We start from the raw sequence: 22,122 nt of genomic DNA, 5'->3' as shown, positions 1-22,122 counted from the left end.
TCATAAAGCTGGAATTTTTAAGTGCTTGCCACTGCTGCTTTATAGCTGAGAGAAAAAAAAAAAAAAAATGACCTGATTTGAAGTAAAGCAGGTTAGTATGCTTTATTTGCCTTTTCCAATGGTTCGGATAATGAACAAATTGTCATCTTTACAGATCCTCTGCCAGGCTCAGAGCTGAGTGCTGCATGCAAGCCTGAATGACAGTAAACAACGCGCTGCCTGGTGCTTTGCATGCCACGCAGAGGTGAATTCATGAGAACAAATTAGACCTTTGATTGATCCTTTAAACAAAAAGAAAGGAAAACAGTAACAGTAATTTATACGAGCTCTAGCTGCATTGCATTTTTTATAGTGATCAATATTCTGGGCATTGTAAACAGCAGCTTTACATAATAAATAGCTGCATTATGCAATGCTAGTTAAATTTAGAAATGGTTATTTTATTACCTTCAGCAGACATAAAAGAGAGAGTGATAGAGCCGGGGCCCAGGGCTGCTGGTGTCTGAGGACGCGGGGACCAGCTGGGGCTGGCGGGAGGCGAGCACAGCCCCGGGGGCCTGGGGGCTCTTGCACTGCCTGCGGGGTGGCCCCCGCGCCGAAACGCAGCGCGCTCCATAGCCAAGCATCTCCGCACAATAAAGGGGAAGATTTATGATGAAGGAACGAAATGTGCTACTTTTGTTCTCCCTGGTGTCCCCATAAAGCTTTTGTTTGACAGGCTGGTTGGGCTCTGGTTCGCTCCAGGCTCTGCTGTGCTGCTACCGGCTGCTCTGAGACCGGTTGTGTGCGGGCTGGAGATCAATTATCTTCCTGCTAGGGATAAACAGGGTTTTCCTCTTCCCTCTCTAGTAGCGTTTGCTATTATCCTGGAGAAGAGGAGCCCTTTCTTTTCCTTCCCAGCCACACACGCAGATGGGTTGCTGAAGGGTGGGGACGGAAGAATTCAGATTTGTTGCATTCATCTTAATAGCCCGCTCCCCTTGCAGCCTGCTGCTGCTAACTTAGCGTTCAGTGCGCTGCCCATTTACAATAGGCTGGAAGGATGAGCTCCTTTGTTATAAATAATTATGAGACATCTCAATCCAATAAACGCATTGAAATGGGAGCCTCTGAAAATGCGAGTCTGGAAAAATACAGCTGGAGAAGGAAAGTCGCATTGTGAAATCCTCAGCTGAGCACCACACTGTTGGTTGGCTGTTTCATAACACAGGGAGCTCCGATGTGGGAAACGATGGGACTCTAATTAGGACATCAGGGTTGTGATGTTGCTCTGCTCACAGTGGTTGGCACCCACTTACCTGGAGGCTGAGACACTCTTAGGAAGGCTAGAGGCAACCCGCTGGTGGAATTTGTGGGTAGGAGTTCATACGGCACTGCGGCTGTAGGGCTCCAAGTTAAAGGTTAACACAAAGCAGCATCAAACTGAAGTTAAATGTAGATCTAGGTCATCATTTTACAAGGACAACTGGTGGGTTTTTAATGGACTGCACCAAAATCCTGATTCAGAAGAGTGTTCAGCTTTTCAAGAATATTGATTGGGATCAATATTGGAAATATCTCTAATATTTACACGGATTTGCTTTTTCTCAACTACAGTTCACACTTAGTACAAACAAGATTCTTGCCCAGCATCTGTTATGCCCATGAATTTTCAAACTATTGAGCAGCACAAAGTGGCTCCAGAGAAATCATTAAAGATTATTTAGCTGAGCTGCTCTGAGAGGTGAAGAGTTAAAGCTAAATCCCATTTGAAAGTAAACTTTGGAAAAGCAGTGAATTTTCTCAAAGGCTGACTGCTCTTGATTTACAAGGAGTCCTGATCCCAGTCCTGATTTCAATTAAAGAGAAATCCTCAGGCATTTCTGCAGTTTGGCGTCGTTCTTTATTCCACATTGTTATATATTGAGCAATAAACAAAACAAACAAAGACTGTATTCTGCAATGAACTACATACGTCCTGTGCAATCTTGGCAAAATCAATAGGTCAGAGTCTGGCCTTGGATCGTCTCAGATCCGCTGTCAATAATCCCTCCTGCTGCAGTGGAATTTACATCTGTGTAAGTAAAAGTGGAATACGGAGACACAAACCTATCGGTGTATTCACCTAAATAAGAGCGAGGGAACAAAACGCTGTCGATTCCACTCCTCTCTACAGAAGAAGAAAAAAATAAATAGGTAGCTGGCGTTGTAAACTGATTTAACTGCCAGGCCTCCAGAAACCATGACAGTATGTCTCGAAGGAAGCACATTAAACCAAGCTATGGGATCGCTGCTTTCTGCCTGTTGTGCCTCTAGGTCCTGGTTCCTCGCCTGGGTCTGCAGCTCCTGGGCCATGTGCTGGAGGCTGAGCTCGCAGGGCAGCAAGCACCAAGTCTTTAAACAGCAGGGATGTGGTGCTGCCTCGGGAGGGAAAGGAGGCAGAGGCTGGGGTAAAAGCAGCTCAGACATGGCTCCGATTACCCCATGGGAACTTGGTGACACAGCAAGGGGATGGGTGGGCTCGGTGTCCCCACTGCCAGCCTGTCCTTCTGCCCGAGGATGGCATCTGAGCCTCTAGCCCCTGCTTAGCACTTTCCTGGAGTGATGAAATATTCAGATGGCAGACATTTTAATGCCTCCCTCTATTTCTGTTATAGCCGAGTCTTGTTTTTAAATAGATCAGATTCTCATCCCCATTCAAGGCAGCATAAATCAGGAGGTAATCCAGGCAAAGTCACCTGGCTCTGCTGAAGCCCATACAAAAGCGTTTGTAGGAGATTGCAATCACAGAAAACGCTCATGGCACCGGGTGAGTGAAACCGTGCTTCAGAGCCATAAATATCATAACCTGCCTTTGACGTGGGCCCTTCAGATCTCCCCCCTTCGTTGCAGCCTGGCCGGAGCTTGCCCAGCGAGTGCATGAGGCTCCACGTGCCCTTTCATCCTCCCAACACGCTTCTTCCTAAGTCTTCATTTGTATGCACACGCTTTGTAATCACTCATCCTGGCCATAAAACCTACAGGATTTTAAATTGAACTGAAGTCCCAAATGCTTTAAAAGAATTTATGTTGCATAATTGTACTGGTTTGCCTGAAAACAAACAATGATGTATGGCTAGAATACTCTCTCGGGGAGATGACTCAGATCTTTCCTTGTGGCTCAGACCTTGCTTGGCTGCTGATGGTGCAACTTGTAATCTCTCCTCTAGATGCACGCTGAGGGAAGACAAACAAAAGAGTAATGTGCAGAGCAGAGGGTATAGATGAGAAAACACGAGTTATTTGGAGCTTTTGGAGACACTCGATGCTTTCATTCGTTCTGAATCGAAGCTACTTCGGAGATTATGGAAAAGAAAACCAGACCCCATCGGCATTATGCAGCAGCCTACCCTAGCAGATGTGTGCCCGGTGAAATCCCTCATGCCTGGGCATCCATCTGCCCCAAGGGTGTGTGATGTTTGTGCCACATCACCAGCTGGTGTGGGGTTTGCTGTCACTGTTGTCACTTCAAACATCTTCTCATACTTTGTTTTCTGTAATCGTAGTTTACACCACACCTAACAAAACACTTTAGCCACTGTATAAAAGGTTTAACATGTTGTTAAAGAGAGACTGCCACCTCCTCCCCTTCCTCCAGTTTGACAATGGCAGAGAGAGCGCCCTCACAAGCCCCAGGATCATCATCTGACTCTTGTTAATTAAGTTAATTTTTCAACCAAGGTTCAAAAAGATCTATGCAAGCTTTACTCTGTGGATACGACATTCAGCCACTGTCAAAATGTCAGGAATGGAAGCCTGAAACAGGAGTGAGAAGGATCAGAGCCACCTCACTGGGTACAATTCTAAAGACCTATGTTTGCTTGGTACATATGTACAGCCCCGGTTTGCAGAGGTGGCTTTGCAGATTTGGGGATTTTGCCGTGTCTCTGCAGTTTGCAGATTTGGGGATTTCCATTCTGAGCATGCACTAAAACCGCAGCTGCTGCTGCGTGTGAGCAGGCATTTGCAGGATGGTGGCCCCAGGTGGATCTGGATGTTTTGTTCAGGCATTACCAGCAGGGCAGAGGACATCCAAGGGGCTGTTGCTCCCCGCTAGCCCTGGAAATGCAATGCGTGCTGTGGTGTAACCCGATGCACTTAGAGCTGTGCACCCCGCAAGCTCCCTCCACCCTTCCTTTTTCTAAAACAAAAATAACAGCTCTGAAGTTACCATTACGGAGTGTCCTCGAGTAGCAAGTCTGCCTTCCATTCCAATCAAAGCAAAGCCGAGCAGTCTGATGCCATCAGATTGCAAAGAAAGCATTAAAATAGTAAAAATAGAAAAAAAAAAAAAAAAAAAAAAAAAAAGTTAACTTCATAGCAAAGAATAAAATAAGAAAGTTTTCTTTTTTCTGAAGGCAGTGCCAAGCATCATCAGGGAACATATCAATCTGTAACAGCTGTGGATAGCTATTTCTGTCCCAGACTTCAGCAGATTAATTGGGGGAGCATGGTAAAAGCTAACAGATCTGTGTCCAGCAAGGTTAATTCTGAGGTTACCAGAACATGACGCAAAGCAAATCAGCCGGTGTTTTTCTCCCTCGCTCTGAGCAGCGTCATTGCATTACTGCCACCGGAAGGGTAGTCAGCTCTTCTCGATCTGTGGTCTGCCACTGTGGAAGGGGCAACCTGTGAAAAACAGGTTTTCTTTACAAACATACCCTCCTGCCTTTCTCATTCAATGCCTACGTAACCACCGTGTCGAAGGGGTGGTTGCTAATATCACAACTGCCTCTGGTCCTGTTTTGTGACTGTCATTCCTTTCTGTAAGTTTGGTGACTAATTTTTGTGCAGTTCCTTTTTTTTTTTTTTTTTTTTTTTTTTTTTTTTAAGATGTCAAAACCCAAAAGGGTTCTTAAAATCTTTTCAAGCAGCAGTTCTGCTTATGTTTTTTTGCTTCCACCTTGCATCATCTCCTGTTCCAAAATGATTTGCGTGGCTCACCCGCTCCGTAGCGCTGCCACCGATGGCCGAGGGATGCCGCAGTGCTTTTTCCAGAGGATTTCCAGTCTCAATGCAGCCGGCAGCCTAAAAAGGGACAAAAAAAAAAAAGATGCGCAATGCAGAGACTTCCAAATGGCCCTGTGGGAACGTGGTGGCAGAGAAGAATCTTCTGATTCCTGGTGCAGTGGACTGTCCTGTCTTGGGGGCCCGTAGCCAGTTTGTGCTGGCTAATTTTGACGTGCATCATGAGAAATTGTTTCATTTCCTGACTGTACCAGCGTAGCTCACAGAGACATATTGGCAGTGGTGATTTAGAAGTCAAATTAAAAACATTCCGGCTCAGCTTTAGACAGATCGATCTAGAATAGGGCTAATGATATACTTTCATAATGCGCTTTGAGAAACCCTGGTTAAGATACCCGAGTAAGTGCTAAGTGCTATTAATAGAGCTGATGGGATAAGTTCAAAACTCTTCCCCAATGAAATACATGTACATGCTTCCATCAAACTGCTTTCAAAATTGTACACGCTCCCCTAATGGGTAAGCAGAATTAAAAAAAAAAAAAAAAAAAAAAAAAAAAAGGAAACAGCAAACAGTGAAATATATACATACACATATATATATATTTCATTCTGGGATGTCTTGTATTTTATAATAATAGAAAATAAAGGAGCCTCAATAAAAATTATATGTTTTGACCTATCCAGAGCCTTCTTCCCTTTGGCTCTGAGGAGAATTTCGGGAATTTTATTCTGACTCGAGATGAAGCCAGACGTGAGGGCCTCAGGCTCTGCAGTGCAAGATATGTGTGCTGCAGGGGCTCCCTCGGGGACCTGCACCCTGCTCCAGCACAGAAGAGAGAAGATGCTCCCAGCCTCGTATTCACAAGTCTGACTCAACCTGCCTTGCGGTTGCTGCAAGGAATATGAAGACTAGTTCGTGAACTTAGAATAATGTTGTTCACTTCTCTCCAGCTATTTATAAACTGCCTGGAGGATTCATGTTGCAGCCTGCTCCAGCAGGATCTTGCTCTCCTAAGTGTCCCAGGAAGAGAAGGAAGATTTTCCCCCAAGCCTGCATGCTGTTGCCTTTCTGCCATCTCGGATGGCAAAATTGGGGTGCAACAAGACTGTACACCCACATGCTTGGGTGCTTTGTTACATCCTGTGGTCGCAAGACAACCCAGGAATTCAGCGCTGAGCTGAACGCATGCAGGGAAGAGGAAGGAGGGGACACCCCTGGATCTCCTGCCCTCATGTGACGCAAAGGCAGGGAGCAAGAAAAAGCCTTCCTAGAGTCCTTCTCTCACAGAAACACAGCCTCAGTTCTCCAGCTGTCCCCAGTTAATCATCATCTTTGTCAGGAGGGAAATGAGGATCTGAGCCGTGACTCAGCCACATCCCCACGTCTGGCCCATCATCCAAGGGAGGCAGATGATGCGCTGCCCCTTCCTCAGGGCTGCCAAGTCTAGAGGCACAGACGTAGCAGGGTTTGGGGGATGCTGGCCTTAAGACAGACCTTCAAAAATAGTTTCCTCAGATGTTACCTTGAGCAGTTTCTGTGTGTATTGCTGCCAATGAGCTGTTGTTAGAATATTTGTGGAAAATAAACTTTGGAGAGCCATGAGCAGAGCCAAGCAGATTAATTTAAGACAAGCAAATATTTGTGGGAAAGTTTGTGTTTGTTTGCACTATCCACCCAACTCCATCACACAGCATTTTCCATGAGTACGTAACTTTGCTGAGGCACCTTTTGATCAGCAAGATAAATCAATTGCCATGTATTCATCTCTGTTTTTCAGCTATGAGGCACTAGCAGAAATGTTGGTATTTCCTCCAAGAAGAATTGGTTTTGGCTCCAAACTTCACTGGAAGAGTTAACATTTCTCAAGCCATGACCTCAAAACCACAAATAGAAAAATAACATAAGATAGATGAGCACAACATTCTGGAAGCTCTAAAGGGTAAAAAACAAATTTCAGTATGTTTTGTAACCATCCTCTTAGCTAAGGGAAAAGGACGTTTTCATAAAACCGTACCCTCAAGCCCAGAGACGTGCTGGGCTCCCTGTGGGCCTGCAGTCCTCCAGCTCTGAGGAGAAATGCACCTACCTGAGCCATCTGAGCACGAGAGCTGGCGTTGGATGCCAGCAAAGCCTCCGGGACCTGTCGCTGGACTCTACCATTTCTCCCTCCCATGTGCGATTCAACGGGCCTAGAAGCTCATTGATATATGTACACATACATATTTTGGTAAAAATCACCTGATGAAAAGAAATATTTCCACCATGATCCCAGTGACCCAGTATCAATGGGGATACAAAGACCGTGCAGAAGTCAGTCTTTGATACAGCAAAGCATGCTGCCTTCCTTGCCTTTCCTCTTCCACACCTGCAACTCCCAACTGTCATCTCCTCCTCACGTCAAGCCTGTCCATCTGTCTGTCACTTTCCAGGCTCGTTCCTCTCCTGACCATCATCTCCCCGCTCACCGGGCTCCTCGCTCACCAGACTGCCTCTATTTGTCGTCTCCCACAAAGTCCTGTGGTGAAAGGCCATCATTCAGCTGTGCCTAAACAAAAGGGTGGCAGAAACCAAAATGAGATCAGTGATTACTCATGAGGAAAACGCCACAGCAACACTTCTGCTGCTGTTTTTCCAAGTCAGAAAAGAAAATGGGAAAAATAAAGCAGCCACGAAAACCAGGCCTGACCCACCAGCTCTGGTAAAGTTACCCCATCATGGGAATTCCTAAGCTGGCCTGAAGGGCTTTGAGTTTTTGATTTAATTATCCCAGGAGAAGAGCTCAGCGTTACAGAGCAAGATGCTGCCTCTGGGTGTGTCTCTGTGGTGGAAGAAAGGAGAAATTTTCCAGATTTCTGCTTCAGGAAATCCAGAACCCCAGAGGCCGACAGTCAACCCCGCTGAGGCAGGGCCCTTTGGTGGCCCTGCAAACCAGCTCCAATGACACATGCTATCTAGAGGGGTCTATACGTCTCGAATGAAGGTGGCCAAAGTTAAATAAAGCAGATGGAGGGTGAGGGGTGCCCCCTCTGCAGCACCAAACAAGATGAGGGAGGAATGGAGGGCACCACTGCGCTTTATGCCTGGCGTCCCTGTGACCCAGTGCTGCTTGCTGCACACCTTGGGTGCTTGCTAACTCATCCGTAGAGCAGCCACTGTATTTGGTGGGGATATTTTGAGGTAAATACCCGTTTCCATAGCTGAAACGATTTCGCCATGGATCATCGTTGTATGACTGGAAATGGGACGTGAAGCACCACATCAGACTGGAAGGAGCTGAGCATCTCAGGGAGCTGCCTTAAATCCAGTTTCAAGATAACACCTCAGCTAATGAGGAGCGACACTGCGAATGATCTCTGCAGATGTCCCGGAATTACAAGGAGCTCTGAGCAACACAACGAATTTGCAAGTACAGCTTTAAACATTTTCTTAAGAAGAATATATATATAAAAAAAAAAAAAAAAAAAAAAAAGCTGGCCTGGTGGCGTGAAATCCTGTCTCCTTGCCCGAAAGCATATGGTGTGTTACATGAGCAATGCAGCGCGCTCCGCTCGGGGCTGCTGGGGCTTGCGGTATCCGGTTGCAATCAGGTGAAAGCGAGGGGAGACACAAAAATAGCTCGGCAGCCCACAGTCCCACCCACGGGAAAGCACAAGGCACCCAGCAGAGGTTGCACGCCGAAGCTCGCTGCATCAGCAGCTCTTGGAGCGGCGCTGGCTGCAGCTGCAGCTTGTGAGCTCCCCGGGATGGGGACCGAGGGACAGCAGCTGGGGGCAGGCTGGTGCACAAACCTCCTGCAGCAGGTTGGTTTGCTGCTAACTTTGCTGCTGGTTTACCTGAATCCAGGCACATTTGCTCTGGCAGTGCAGGAGCTGGGTGCCGGTGCCACCATGTAGTCATCTCTCGAGTGAGAGCAGAGCATGGGGGGGGTTTCACCTTGTGCCTCGTCGCTGGTGCTTTGGGTGTCATCACCATCAGGTTGGATCCTCACAGGACATTCCTGAGAACAGAAATACAGCACTGAGACTCACAGAGCATTGAAGCTCTCCCATCCTGTAGATAAAACCTCATCAAAGGCTCAGATCAGTCAAATATATGGCGAGCTGCCCCTCCTGAAGCCCAGACTTCAAAGGTGACACTTCACTGACCTCAACCCATTTTCCAGAGATGGGTTAATGGGCAAGCCCTGTGGTTAGGACAGGGATGGTGTAACACCCATCTGACATCTGGGGGCAAATTCAGTGCCCTGGGAGGATGTGCTGGACCTGTCTGTCTTTGGGATGGAGCCCCGTGCCCAGCCTCAGGAGCTGTGGTGCCCTCTCTCCTGGGGTCCTTCCCACCCAAGTGAGTTGTGGTCCCATCACCTGCCTCCTCCCCTCTTGCCCAGAGGATGGTTTGAGTTACCCCTTGTGTAAGCACAATGGATATTTTTGACTGTCCTTTTCAATTCCAGCTGAAGTCGGTGCCACAGGCAGCTCTCTTAGTAGATTGCTTTTGTGATTTATGCAGGTCCAGAAGAGTCCAAGGATCATTTATCTTCAAACCAGGAGAGAGATGAAAGAGTCGTGGTAGTAAAATTTCCTGCGGAGCTAGATCTGAGCATCAAAGAGGGGAAAATGTCATTGTTTTACTGAGACGAGACAACGTGAGAAAGGTTTTAATGCTGGAGGATTATTTATTTATTTTTAACTGAATAATCCTCCTTAAGGAAAAAAAAAAAAAAAAAAAAAAGGAAGGAGATTTTGGAAGCGAGAGGAGGGCAAACAAGCACGGGTGGGCACCACTAGGATGCAACCCAGGGAACGCAACCAGCCGGGTGCTCCTGGGGAGGGAGGCACCACCAGGCAGGGACCTGCCGTGGCTGCCCAGTGTCCCCAAGGGTGCCCCACGTCTGCTGGTGGCCCAGCGTGGCCAGGTGAGGGTCCCCCAACAGCCCAAAACCCTGGGGCTCACCAACCAAGCCGAAAATTGGCGAAACTCAATCACATCAGCCGGGTGGCTGGGAGGGAGCCAAAGGAAGGAGAGGGCTGGGAAAGGGTCCGTTTACATTTGCAGCAGATGCTATCTGGAGGAGGAAAATACTTTTATTTCCCCTGTGGACTGCCAGTTGATTTTGTTGCGGCAGGTACTAATGGAAAATAATAAAACCCGTTTTAGTCAGGCTGTATCCCGAACACTTACAGGTCAAGCCAGTACTCAAAACAGATGGTTATGGAACATAGCACATTAGTTTGTCACCAGCATCTGAGGTGGCCAGGGGATTTTTACCATTTGAAATTGAATTTTATAGGTCAAGGCCTTACGCGGGTCTTGAAAAACAGTGCATCTCTGTGAAGTTAGCGTGGCCTGGGAGGCAATTACTGGGTGTAAAGACATACAACCTCCGCGTTTGTTAGCACTGCAGAAAAGCAACAGGGACCCACGGTGGGATCCACAGCACAGCTATAAACCCCCGAATATGGTCATTAATTGTTACGGACTCAAATATTTCAGTATGGTCTTCCTGCTGCTAAATCAAATCCCTGGACAAAACTCACAGTTGGCATCTTTCACTGAAAATGGTGCCCTCTCGCTTTATGATTCAAAACGCACTGATGGCTGTAAAAGAAGCTTGGTTGTAGGAGCCCAAGTTTCTTAGAAGTGAATCAGAAGTGGATCATTTGTTTAGGAGAGGTTAATTTACGTCAACATCCAGATAACCTCAAGTATCTTCCAGGTGGTTTTATACTTACAGAATAAATAAAGCAGGGGCAGGAGGTGGTGCTGGAGGCATCATGCACACCCACCCCCACACACACTGGTGCCTCTCCTTCTTTCTCCATCCCATCCCCTGCAAACAGCCCCATCACCACCACAGTCCCACCCCCGTCATTTGGGAGGGTTGTACAAGGGTGCCCAGCATCCAAGTCACCCAAATTAGAGACAGGGACCATCAAAATACTGGCTTTGAGCACAGCGAAGGTTGAGGGTGGTTCATGTGTCGCATGCCCGCATGGTTCTCCCCATCCCTGGTGGCCCCCCAAGACCAGGGACCCCCACAGCCCCACACCGTGCCCCCAAACCAGGCATACTCCAACACTGCTGGCTTTACCACGACACCAAGCACACATGCCAGGCAGCTCTGGTGCCAGGGCTCTTGTGGGGTGGGTGAGACATAGGACAACCCCCCGGCATGCAGAGGGACCCGCTTGGCTTCAGCGCTTACAGGGCACTGCCTTTCCTGCCTATGCCAAGCAGGTTCCTGCTGACTCATGGATGGTATTGATCACAAGCGTAATTAATAATAGCAAAACACTCAGCCCAGGCTACAAACCTGCCCTCTCTACACTGTGCTCTGCCTGCTTCAGCCATTCAGCTCAAACACATCACTGTCCCCATCTGCTAGGGAAGGCATTTACCATGAGACCCTGGAAGCAAGGTGCAGAAGCTCCCCACAGGCACTGTGCACCAGAATTGGTGCTTATCAGTCCTCATCTGAGCTGTGCTTGGCTTCCCTGTCCTCCCCAGCTGGATTTTCTCCTGTACCTCCCTCAGCAGCATCTTCCAGGAGGAAGGGGCTGGTCCTGCTGCCCTGCCTTCTTTATATAGTGGAGCCCTGGCTAATTATTTGCTAATTTTTTGCTAATTATCACCAAGCACAGGCCAGACTAATCAGCACCTCCTGCACCCCTTGGCCCGGGGGATGGCCAGCATTAGGGAGATAAGCCCCATGCTTGGTGGAGTAAATGTGCCAATCTGCTACACCTGAGCCCTTGCGGTGCCTTACTTCCCTTCCTTTACCCTTTTTTCATCCAAAGCCAAGTGCAGGTCTCAGGAGGGGTATGCTGTGCTGCTAGCACACAGAGCCACTTTGTTTCCCAGTAATATTGGAAGAAGTCTGGGACTGCTATCATTTCTGCAGGTTTTTCCTGCAATTCAGCTTGGGTAAAACCCCTTCTCAGGGAGGAATTAATAGCACGCTGTGTTTGTGCTAAATATTGATCAGCGTTTTTGTCTTTATATGGAAAGCTGCACAGGCTGCTGGACAAAAATCTGTGAACAACAAGCGCTAAATCCACTGATGGTTAGATAATTAGAAAGATCCCCAGATCCTCACACTGATCCCAAAATTGCCTCATTTGTGCTCTGTGCAGCACTTGGGCAGGCAGCGCCCCTGCGCAGGGGTTGGTGGCTGCAGCCCCTATGTGCAGCTGGGAGCAGACCTGGGGGAAGAAGGGAGCCAGGGGACAGAGCTAGAAACAGCACTTGGGGCTCCAAGTCTGCCATAGTGCAATGCTACCTGAAATCCCAATGCTTTTCTTTTCCCCGGGGCTCTTATTTTCCAGCCTTGCTGGGTGCCGAGCTCCTGCTCCCCTTCCCAGGGCAGGTATTTTGCACCACTCCCATTCCCCCTATCATTAACTTCTTTTAAAGACTGCACTATTGCTGACTCCCCACAGATCTGTGCCATGTAACGAGAGGACTTCTCTAATGTCTCAGAGATTTCTAAATTAAAGGTAAAATACTTGTTTCAGAGATGCCCAGCCATACATTATGCATCACCGCTCCAACACAATAACATAATACTGGTAGAAATTATCCACGTAGAGCTGCAATCAGCTTCAGCTACTGCTCTTCCCGTGCTTCACAACCTGGGCATTGGGCTGTGGAAAAGGGTTTGGGCTTGATTTCTCCTGGCCAGGAGCTGTCCATGCTCCTGGTGCAGACTGCAGGGTAAATCTGGCATTTACTGAGACCACTGTGACTGACACCAGCAGCTCTTAAATCATCTCAGCTGCCCACATACGGCCATAGGCCACACCTGGTCCTGGGGGTTGGGTCTCTTCTCAGCTGGTGTAAATCAGCTGGGATGGAGGTGTGGGGGCAGCCTGAGCGCCAGGCTGGATTTTATTGAAGTGTCTGTGTGGTAATTCCAGCTCCTGTGGCTGGAGCTGTCAGGCCTCGCCACAGTCGAAACACCTTTCATGCTGAAAGCTTTGAGTAAAAAAAAGCCTTGTGGGTGCCATATGGATACCAGCAAGGCCCAGGACCAGGCCTAGCACTGCTCAGCATTGACTCCAATTATTAATGCACTCCTAATCTTTTTCCAATGACTTTGACACTGCGGACAGGCTGTGGGCTGGTCCAAGCTGGGCCCAGCTCCCTGAAACTGCCACCATTTTGCTGTGGGGATAGCCTGGTCTCGCCTAGAGGGGCTCCCTGCCTTCGAAGGGGCTTGTTTTTCTCCTTACAAGCATGCACCCTGAGCAGGATCAGGCCCTTGGGGTGTGTGGGGTGCTCGCCCACTCCATACACTGAGCTGAGCCTTGGCCCAGTGCCGCGGCTGGATGTGGTGTGAGCACGGGTGTGTGTGCATCCTCCAACGCCATCATACCCAGACCATAAGGTCATTTCTAGTCGGGTTTTATCTGGACAAATTACTCTGTGAGCAGAACAATCTCAGCAAAACACAGCACGTCATAAAAACAACTTCTTGAAATTAATTCTGCTTGGCTTTTCATCGCTTTTTGCATGGTCTGGGACACAGCAGACTGGCGGCAGCACTCCATGGCGTGGGCTGAGAGTGGAAGAAGCAAAACACCAGCTCCTTCCTCTGCCCCTGCCAGCCTCACCACGCGAGGCCGGATCCATGCCCACCTGTACCTTTCTCACAGGTGCCACTGCTGGGCTTTGTGGCAACCAAGGCTCCTTGCAGATGTCTCTTCATGTAACTTAGTAGCTAGATGGCACTGAAGGTATTTTGTGGCATCTACTTTCTCAGGTATGGCAAGGAGATGACTAATTTGCCTGTGAGTGGTAAATAATTGCAGAAATTAGTATTATTCATTTTTATTGCTGTTGGACCAAATTCTGGGCACCGCTGTTGCTGTCTCACATAGAAGTTGGGGCTGCAGTAACATCAGGATCGCCTTCTGGCTCCACTGCTGGGGAGGGGAAATAGGAAGCTGGATTGCTTGGGAATCTAATTCCCAATTTGTTTCAATTACGCTTCTTTTTCAGTGGGAGTCAGTGGGTGTTTTGGTGTCCCTGGTTTGAGGCATGTGAAACACGCTGGGGTCAAATTCCTCCTGCTTTGGAGACTCTTTCAGAGCTACCTTGGTGGATCCAGCTGCCTGACAGGAGGTGCTCCTGACCTACTTGGCTGCCCTGAGGAGCAGCAGGAAGAAGGAAGAGGGTTACATTGCTGCATGGAGGGAGCAGTGCATCCGAATGACCTAATTTTGGTCTTTCTTGAGCTCTTTTATCTCCGTGGGCTTCAGCAAAGGAATGCTGGCTTACACCAGCAGAAGCTGACCCAATTTCGGTGGTGGCATCACCACCGCTTGCTGCCTTTTCTCCCCAGGGCACAGGGTTCTGCAGGAGCACAGGGCAGTGGCAGCACTCCAGGGAAGGTTCAGGGCTGGTGTGCTGGTAGCTGTGCTGTCACCACACTGAAAACACGGGAGGTGAATGATGCTCAGCAGCTGCTAATTATTTGGGGCCATTTCCTATTATTTTCAGAACACAGCATCCCAAGATAATGCAGGATGGGGTTTCCCATGCTTGGTGCTGATGCTGGCAGCGGGGAGCATCCCTGCAGCCCCCCAGGATGGGGCACAGAGCCAGTCCCGGCCGTGGGGCTGCTCCACCCGCAGGTCTTGGTCTTGGCTCTGCTTTGTGAAAACTGCCCGGGTCGGTTGTTTCAGGCTGTGTTCAGTGAGTGGATATGAATGAAAACATCCATGAGAAATATTGGAAAGAAGGAAACATTTTTCATTTCTGAGTGTTAAAAATGAATTTCCTTTTTTTTCCTCCTCCAGTTTGAAACAATCAAAGGCAATTACAATAAAGCCGAGAGGAAAACAAAATCCTTGAAAGAAGATATTTCAAGTGACTGGAAAAAATAAACGAGGAGCACTAAGAGCCATTAGTTTCTCACTGCTTTGTGTTGGCTCTACAAAATTTGGGGCAGAGCTGTGTGCCCGTCCAGCAAATGCCCAGTCTAGCCATACGGTGTTGCTCTGTGTGTTTGTGCAGGTACCACGAGTGTCTGGGGGCAGCCGTCTGTCTGTCTGCAGGAAAATAAGCCCTGGGTTTAGGTGGTGGAGCTTGGGAGAAGCCCACTCCCCACGGCTCCAGTCCCAGCCTGCAACCACCCTGATATTATGGAGATGTGAAGCGCAGAACTACTGCCTGTTCTACCTGCTGCTGTCAAAATTCAGGTAAATGCTAAAATTCAGGGAAAATCCAGGGGAAACATGACAGCAGCGAGACCTCACACCAGTCACCCAAGTGATAAAATCAAGATTGAACAACTACAGTGAACTACTATCTCTGCAGATCCTGCCATTTGGAGCACAACAGAGGGAATTTGTGCACTACACACTGCACCCAAATAAAACAAACTGCTCTGGAGGCAGCTGGGATGGAGTCACACAGGTTTATTACTGCTGGAAACACCCTCATCAGCCCTGGTACCTGCTAGTGCCTTAAAATATCTCCTTGGGGTTCCTGGAGCTGCTGTGCATCCTTGTGGGGTTGTCGGATGAATTTTATGGCTAGAATCACACACCTCCATTATTAATTTCTGCTCTTTCTACCCAAAATGTCTGATGAGCTTGTCTGCTTAAGGCAACCTGCAAAAATTGGGGCCCGATCTGGCAGCTCTCCTGACAGTCACCTTGTTACTGCCTGGCCATTAATGAGGGCAGGGAGGTGCCAGCCAGGCAGGGCTGAGCACGGAAGGAGCATGGCCGTGATGAACCCCTCAGTTTAAAGCAATGTTCTGGGTGCTGCCTGCTGCTTGGGCTCTGATAGCCTCTGCTGCCATGAGAGAGACACTGGGAGGAAAATCCAGAACTCTTTCCTCCTTTCTGATAATCAGATGTCTGGTTCGTCCCATCTATTTTTAATACTGATGTGACACGGCTTAATGTTCTGTCAATTAAATTAAGCTGTCGGGGAGCTGGAGCTGGAGCTGAATCCCCAGGTGAAAAGTGGCTGCCGATCACTGCAGCTTTCCTGGCAGCCACCCTGCAGTGCCGGACATGGGTTTGGGTAAGATGGAGGAACCTTACCCCGAGGAAAAGCAGCATATGGCCCTTTTCTATCCAAGCAGTGCCATCCTCATGCATGGGGAAAGCTCAGCCACCACCATGGTGTGGATGCTGCAGCCATCTCCTGGCTCTTGTGTCATGTACAGTGGCATGGAGGGCTTGAAGTAGGAAATTGTTGAAGTTGAAAATGTATTGTATTGTTTGAATTGATCCAGAAGGATTCCCTTCTCCCCACATGTGATTTCTCATGAAAATTTTCAGGAATTCCTCAGGAAATTAAGGAACAGAAAATTTCATTACTAGGAAAAAAAAAAAAAAAGGTTTGGTTCCTACACAGGCTGAACTTTAATGTCTCTCTAAAAATGCAGCACCTGGCTCCCTAATGTTCAGAGGAGGGGCGTTTGGGAACCTCAAAGGAGGCCGTGGATGGGGAGGCCGAGCACTGGGTTCCCACAGGGTATCTCCCAGCCCCTCCGTGCACCATCAGCGCTGTGGGGCTGAGCCTGCCCTGGTCCCGGTACACCAGGGTGCATGGAGGTGTTGGGCACGAGCAGCGAGGGCCATATCTGTGTCTCCACTGATTAAGAAAAAGCTGGTCTGCAGGGAGGCCAGATAAGCCTATTTCATAAGCACTAAATCAACACGCATGAAGCTCTGGCAGGATTGCCTCCATGGGAAGACATTAAACCATTGCACAAGTAATTTTACTAATAGAATAAAAATAAAAAAAAAAAAACAACAAACACTTTGACCAAAAAAAATGACAGATGATCTACAAATAAATAACTTCTCAACATAAACACAGCAAGAAAAATTCATTAAGTGTCTTTTAAAAGTATTGGATTTGACTTAGCAGATCTTTTTCAGATGTTCCTCTCAAGCATTCCTAAACATCAAATAATAATTGTGTAAAGGCAAGTACCATAATAACTCTGAAAATGCATTATGCATCTCTCCCTTTGATAAAGGTCTCTGTGCTTTTATGAAATGTTCATTATCAGCACTTCCCCCTATATCTGAAGAGAAAGCAGCGCTTTAGTGGTAGAGAACAGAGCCGACGGGGCATTATTTTTGATAGGCTGATGCTATAAAGCTATCCTTCATGTTCCCGGGAAAATTATTTCTGTTATTTATATGAAATTAAAACCAACTTGGAAAAGATTTCCTGTTTTTAAAACAGGCTCAGCTAATGTTCTGTTTTCTTGTAATTTATATTAATAATGATTGCTCTAATATTTTAATGTATTTCAACAGTTTCAGCAGCTTTATGAGGTAAGATTGCTATTATTTGCTTCAGTGACTGGTTTTATGGAATAACTGCAGCTTTCAGTGGAGGTAGATCAAATGCTGAAATGAAGGAAAATAAAACATGGCACAGGTTCTCACCGCTCATGTAAGAGGCAAAAATATCCAAAGAGGACAAAAAGGACAGGCTATATATTTAAAACGTCAGCACTACAGGCTACTCCATTTGGACTGACTGCTTTTTGATGTCATTTTTAATGGGTTTGGACAAAACATGGAGGAGGCCAATTTGGGGAGTGATCCAATACTGGTGCCCAGGAGATAGGCCCCATCTTCTGTCCTACTTCCCTACACTGTGATTTTGAGGACAGTTTGGGGTTTTTAACCCTCACACCACTGAACACAAATGCACCTCCCGGCTGGGGCTGGTAGCAGCCTCCGCTCTGACCCGCTCGGGCGCTGGAGCTCCAGGAACGCACAGGGATCCCATCCAAAGTCCCATGAAGTCAAGGGGCTCCTCTTAGCTTCAAAGCCAGGAAATACATTCTTAAAAGCTGAAACCAGTTTTATAAACACTTAGGCCTAAATCTGGAAACCTCAAAAAAATTATTTTTTTCTTTCTTTCCTTTTTTTTTTTTTTTTCCTTCTTTTTTTTCTTTTTTTTCTTACGTTAATTGGAAACACATGTGCCCAGCTCCCTCTGCGTTTTGGGAGCATCTGCCCTAAGATGAGCAAGCGGAGCCGGCAGCTCTGTGAGAGCTCACAGGGCTGGAAACTCCCCAAATCCCCACAAACATGCAGAAGCGAAGCCCACGAGCCGGCAGGGTGCGGAGCGAGGGTTTCAGGCAAGGCGGGCCCCCGCTTTACGACTTTAGAGATGACAATTGCAAGGGCTTTCAGATACCAAAGGATTTGGCAATGGGATTATCGTAGCAATTAATGACACACAGAGAAACTATCAGAGGAATGTGAGCTCTTCTTTCCCTGCTTGAAGGTTTTCTGTGGGCAAAATGTGATAGCTTTATTTATTTTCTGTAACGGAAGAATGCCATTTTTTTTATTGCAATAAAAAAAGGTCTGCAATGATTTTTCAGATTATTTCAGATATGTGAGATGAACCATGATGGGTCCAATACAATCACATAACATTTTTTCTTCCTGAACTGTGCAGTAGACAAGCACTGGAATGCCACAAGTAAACATTTTTGATCTTCCAAATATCATGGGGATTTTATACTTAAAATATCGTATTGGAAAATGAACTAGGCAATTTTCCTTCCCAAAAGATGACCCTCATTAAGCCAGCCTCAGAGCTTGTTGAAATTATTCAAAGTATCAGTTCTGAATAAAAAAATCAATGCTTCATTTGCACCTACCAGAAATATCCATCTCAGTGCACCAAAATGAAGAAGTAAAAATGGAAATCAAACACACAAAGAGTTCAGACTTGCCTGAGATGAATTCATTGAAAAAACAAGCTACGTACTTACTCAACACAGTTGCAATCATTTCCTGTGTTATCCTTGCAAAATTAAGAAATACTCAGAGCTAACCCTTTTGAGGGATTGCTACAAACACCACAAAGGAAATTTAGCAGTAACTTGGAAGTTTTTTGTTTTATGATGTTATTCCTTAGACACTTAAAGAAAAAGAATTGTTTTTCTTTTGCAGAAGTGCTCAGACAACGAGGGGATGCAAACAATTTTATATTCAGATGACTGTCGTTTTTTCCCTTCACACAGCTGTAAGATTTGTGCCTTTGGCACCTATTATCCTTGATAACCATATATTTCTGGCACTGTTTTTCAGCAGCGAGCTTACAAAGTCTTTGAAATTAGTCATTGCAGAAAAATCTATGTACCGACGGAGATGAAAAAATAAAATCATGATTAGAGAGGATGAAAAGCCTAACCGCCTGAATCCAGGTCAAGAGCAGCACTGATTATTTTGGAAAAAAAAAAAAAAAAAGTCCTGTATTTCTAAATTGTTGGCAGTGCCATCAACGCATTCTGTATCAGGATTTTCAGGATTTTAATCAGAATTTAGGATTTTCTCCCCCAGCAACCACCGCTGTCCGAGCACCATCCTGCTTCCCCCCCATGTTTCCCTCTCCCAGCCCTTGCAGCCCCCCACCGTGGCTGAGCCCCCTGCCCGAGCGCTGCGTCATTTGTCTGGCACTTCCCTAAATCTACCCGGTTTGTCAGCACTTCTGAGTGCTGGGTGATATTTCCAAAGCTGTCGAGGGTGGTATTTTCAAAGCTGTTGAGGCTGATATTTTCAGAGCTGTTGAAGCTGATATTTTCAGAGCTATCGACGGAAATCTGAGGCATCACTTCCCTTTTTTTTTCTCTCTCTCTCTTTATTTATTTATTTATTTAAATGCTAGCTCTAAAGTCTCTGAGATATCTTTGAAAGCCTCAGCCTGTGGATTTAGGGGCAGGGACATGGGGGAAGGAGATGGCCAGCCCAGGGTTAAGATGACATTTTTTGCAGGTATTTGCTAGTAGTAAGGGGGGACAAAGAACACAGAAAAATCTTAAATCTAAGACTCAGTTTTGCTTAAAAAAATGGTCACAAATCACATTTTTCCATACAAATTGTGCAGAGCCAGAATCTTCCTGTGTAATTTCTGACTTCAATAGGCTTATGCAAGGGTTGGTTGTGACCCGTAATTAGAGCTGGCCAGCGAACAACGGGTTTGTTTCATGGCAGCTTCTGAGATTTCAAAATCTGTTTGTGTTCTGCAGAGGAAACGAAATCAAAACATTTCTAATGTGAGATGGAAGCCTGTCAAAATGCCCACTTTCTGAGCAGAGGGCTCCTCGTTTCCCTCCGGGTTTTTCCCTGCCCTCTGCAGTGGCCAGGGTGTGCGTGCAGCCGGGAGCAAGGACAGGGTGGGCATGGCTGGGTGCTGAATGCATCGGTGACCAGTGTGATCCAGGTATTTTGATAAAAAGTACGGGACTTCATAAACACCATGACCTGTCTGAGATGTTCTGTTTCTTGGGATCACACTGACCCAGCGAGGAGCCCTGCCAGCACCCCGGAGGGGCAGAGGCCGACCAAAATGGACACACCGTCTGCTCAGTACATTTGTCTAGCAAGAGCTTAAAAATCTGCCTTTTTTTTCCTAAGGTCTAGCAAAGACTTTAAAAATATCTGCTCTGCAGGGACATTTGAGGCACGATGGCATACTTGGCAGGAGCGGGCATCTGTCCGGGAATCGCTGGCATCTCCCCTCCTGCCCCACGTGTTGCTGACCATCAGCATCGCTGCTGCTCTCTGTCCCAAAGGGACACACTGCAGCTACATACAGAGCCTGTAGGTCACACCAAGGAAGCTGCTGAGCGGTTTAGTCCTGACATCATAACATGGAAGAAATGCTCTTTTCACTGATAAAATGAAGTTTCCAGGTATGGGCAGTCTGTGACTGTGCAGCAGTTTGAGGAACAACACCTCCTCATTGCTGCAGGTGCAGAGGGGCTTATCGAAGCCCTGTAGGTGGAAGGACTGCATCTCTTGTGCTGGGTCTGTGCACAAGGGGAATAATGCCAACCTTTTTTTTTTTTTTTTTTTTTTTTTTTTTTTTTTTTTCCTGGTTGAGTAATGTAACTTTACAAAACCTGCAAGTCTGAGAAAACTTTGGGAAAATTTGCAGTCCTCCAGACAAACTAAACCTCTGAGACAGTCACTGATTTACGTAAGAGGAGACCATCAACAGGAATCACCCGGCTGGATGCCAGCAATTCCCTCCCCAGCCTCTAACACCCTAAGAAATTGCCTCTCTGATCTGTGATGGCATGAAGCATTGCTTTTGGCAGAGAAGAAGATAGTTTAAATGAAGTCCCCCTCTCATGTACCAGCCCCTCGCTTGTGCTGCTAGGTGGCAAAGCCCATTGCAGTGATGCTGACTGCTCTTTGGTCACCCAGATCTTGAGAACTGCAGAGAGTCATCTGAAGGATTTTGCTGGCATTGATATCTGAAATCTGGGCCTTACACGACTGCTATTCCAGGAGAAGGGGAGCTGCTGTTTCGGGGCAGGACACAACACTTCTGCAATGCAGTATGTGCCCTGAATGCTCAGCTTCTCTCTAAGCAGCAAAGCCCCTTGCTGTGCTATGCAGGAAGTTTACAGGGAAGAATTGAAACAGTTTTTCTCTGCCAGATTCACCATGACCACATGCTTCACCCCTCTGGCATGTGAAGGAAACCCAAGGGCCGCCTTTCCCATGCGAGGATACTTGGGTTCATTACCAGACTCCAAAATACACAGGAAACGGGGAAATCACCGCGCGGGGAGATTGCGCTCCTGCTTCCAGCCCTGCCTGCTGCGGCCTGCTTCAGCACGTGAACCACAGCTTCCTTCTGAGCCGGGGCTGATTTTGGTTGAGGGAAAGGCAAAATACCCAGCCGTCAGCTCAGGGACCCGATGACAGCTTGTCCTTCATGCCCTGTGCTCAAAAACCTGTGTGAGGACAGCACCTTACAGCAAAGTGCCATGTCCCCGGGAGCACTGCTGCAGGGTGCTCCCCCAAAGCCAGAGCTCCCCTTCCTCGTTGGCGATAGCCCAGCCCAGATGGGGAAGCTCAGGCAAACTTCCACAAGAAGTCATTTGTCTCCTTATCACGCCAGTCATAGCTTTCCCCGAGGATGAGCACAAATTAATTCCCTTCACCCACAATTAGCAGTTTTTTATGACTGAGGCTCTTTTTAGAACATTTTGTGACTGAAAGCTCTGTGTAATTAATTTGCACAGGGTGGTGGGTCTGACACCACAGCCGAGGAGGACAGACCTAAACGTGTGCCAACCCAGTGCTGACCAGAGCTGTGGAGCTCCCCAGCAGCCTCACACCCCA

General features: G+C 47.3%; 2 long non-coding RNA genes across 4 annotated transcripts; both read right to left on the bottom strand.

The window, feature by feature from the left end:
* Nucleotides 1-1,880: 1,880 nt before the first annotated feature.
* LOC311441125 lies at nt 1,881-7,259 on the bottom strand. 2 transcript variants are annotated; one of them, XR_014695807.1, is made up of 5 exons: nt 7,074-7,259; nt 4,963-5,046; nt 4,519-4,647; nt 4,190-4,253; nt 1,881-3,195 (listed from the first exon to the last, which is right to left on the bottom strand). It is a non-coding gene; the product is annotated as an uncharacterized lncRNA (long non-coding RNA). The 2 variants fall into 2 exon arrangements; XR_014695808.1 differs by lacking the exon at nt 1,881-3,195 and having other exon boundaries at nt 4,155-4,253.
* A 105-nt stretch (nt 7,260-7,364) lies between these two features.
* LOC311441132 lies at nt 7,365-11,530 on the bottom strand. 2 transcript variants are annotated; one of them, XR_014695823.1, is made up of 4 exons: nt 11,383-11,530; nt 9,404-9,579; nt 8,821-8,984; nt 7,365-7,532 (listed from the first exon to the last, which is right to left on the bottom strand). It is a non-coding gene; the product is annotated as an uncharacterized lncRNA (long non-coding RNA). The 2 variants fall into 2 exon arrangements; XR_014695824.1 differs by lacking the exon at nt 7,365-7,532 and having other exon boundaries at nt 8,512-8,984.
* Between the last annotated feature and the right edge of the window lie 10,592 nt (nt 11,531-22,122).

The sequence above is a fragment of the Aythya ferina genome (genome assembly GCF_964211825.1).
Source record: "Aythya ferina genome assembly, chromosome: 9".
NCBI classification, from domain to species: domain Eukaryota; kingdom Metazoa; phylum Chordata; class Aves; order Anseriformes; family Anatidae; genus Aythya; species Aythya ferina.
The sequence above is the reverse complement of the archived record's forward strand: the minus strand, read 5'-3'. Positions and strand labels throughout refer to the sequence as shown.